The 2,018-nt window shown below is 44.3% G+C and overlaps 1 long non-coding RNA gene across 1 annotated transcript; it reads right to left on the minus strand.

Annotated features, from left to right (window-relative positions):
- Window positions 1–316: 316 nt before the first annotated feature.
- LOC106900211 lies at window positions 317–1,994 on the minus strand. The gene is made up of 2 exons (XR_001414122.1): window positions 1,822–1,994; window positions 317–685 (listed from the first exon to the last, which is right to left on the minus strand). It is a non-coding gene; the product is annotated as an uncharacterized LOC106900211 (long non-coding RNA).
- Window positions 1,995–2,018: the final 24 nt, after the last annotated feature.

The following is a 2,018-nucleotide window of genomic DNA, read 5'->3' on the forward strand; positions in this document are numbered from 1 at the left end:
TTATGAGCCTTCCCAATTACCACCTGATTCAACTTTGTGTTTCCTCCCCAGGAGATGCTATATCACCACTCACCCATGGGCATGAGTCCATGCTGCCATAGTGCCTTTATGTCATCTTAAGTGCTGACCTTTAAGAAGATCTAAATGTTATTTCAGTTTTAACATTCTAAGTTTAATGTCTCTGGAAATGATTAACAGCACTGTCATAATGTCATTAGGTCCCTGCCTGTTTGCTTACCACCTTTTGCTAGTGTACCGTTATCATTACATGCTGCAACACCCTAGTTTCTAACTACTTAAGTAATCATCTCTCAAGTTCAGAGATACCAAGATCTTTTATTATTGCACTTGCATTCCACTTTACGTAGTCTGCTTTTCAGATGTCAGCACAAAATGAGTCAGCTTTGTTATTAACCACAATTCAAATGAACAATATATAGTCAGAAAATTATCAAGTAATTTATACGACCTCTAAAATGAATATGAACAAAGAAAGCTGTTGCTTAAAACTTATGACATGGAAACAGCACAAGAATAAAGTCAACAGTATTATTTAAGCACTTATCATGGACAAAGGTATATTTAAGTCCTATATTTGACAAGGCAGCCAGAACAAATCATTAACTTGTTATAACTGGAAAAGTACTACCATTATGAAAACAGGAACAAACCAATAAATAGGCACCTTTAATTGAAACTCAAATAACAGCATTTTAATGGAAGGAGGACAAACCCGCGGCGACGACGGGCGGCAGCAGGCAGGCAGGAAGCATCAGCGAAGAAGAAAGAAAGGAAGAAAGAAAGAGAGAAGAAAGAATCAGCGAATGTTTTGGGTTGAAGGGACCTCAAAGATCATTGGTTCCAACCCCCCTGCCCTGGGCAGGGACACCTCCCACCAGACCAGGTTGCTCCAAGCCCCCTCCAACCTGCCCTTGAACCCCTCCAGGGATGGGACATCCACAGCTTCTCTGGGCAACCTGGGCCAGGCTCTCACCACCCTCAGAGTCAAAAATTTCTTCCTGAGGTCTAATCTGAATCTTTTTTCTTCCAATTTAAAACCATTTCCCCTTGTCCTGTCATTACACCTCCTGGCCAAGAGTTCTTTCTCCCAAGAAAAGACACTGCAGCTGGAAGAAATGAAAGCAGATGAATTAACCCTGAACACTCATTAGAAAACTATTGACCTTTGGGAGGAAAAACAAAAAAAAAAAGAGAGGGGAAAAAAAAGCTGCATAAAAGTCTCCTTTCTGCTATACATACCACTAAACTTTACCTGGTCCTGAAGGTTTTTACCTCAGACTTCTCACCTCTGCTCTTCTCAAACACCCCTACCCCCACAGCTGAGTCCCCTCAAAGCTACAGGTCACTGAAGGCTCAGCAGAGCTTTCATCCCAGAGAAGCCCCAGAGCAGAACGAGCTCCCTCCACAGGGGCTGTGGCTTATATACCCCGGGCCCTGCCCACCGCCCTCCCTGCAATCACCTGGGGCAGGGACAACTCCCCAGAAGCCACAAAGGGGCTGGAGGAGCTGCAGCTGCTTCTCTCCTACTGTCCCTTTACAGCCTGTGGAGCTTGGAACAGAGGAGCTAAAAAAAAAAACCACTGGCAGAAAGCCAGGGGGCTTAACTCTCCTGTTGACAAAAAAAGCAATACATCAGCTATCTTGGACGTTCCTACAGTCATCAGGTTTCTCTTCACCATCAGCAATTTAAAAAAAAAAAAAAAAAATCAATAACCAGCACCAGTGAGAAGTATCACACAGGTCAGCGCTGACCTCTGCCACAACTCCCCATCCTCAAAAGGGTGAGGGCGTTCTGTTCACCTGATTTTTCCGAGTCAGACGCTGTCACCACCGTCACTTCTGGAACCTGACATGCCAAGAAATAAAATTGGTGTCACATATGTGAAACATTAATCTTGCCCAGACTTTGACTTTGAGAGCCACCTCCAACCGTTCGGCCAGTCTCTGAGCCCAGACCTGACAAATGGCAAAAGGTGGTTTTGACACTACAACGGCCA

This window comes from Calidris pugnax, unplaced genomic scaffold (genome assembly GCF_001431845.1).
Source record: "Calidris pugnax isolate Ruff unplaced genomic scaffold, ASM143184v1 scaffold1388, whole genome shotgun sequence".
NCBI lineage: Eukaryota > Metazoa > Chordata > Aves > Charadriiformes > Scolopacidae > Calidris > Calidris pugnax.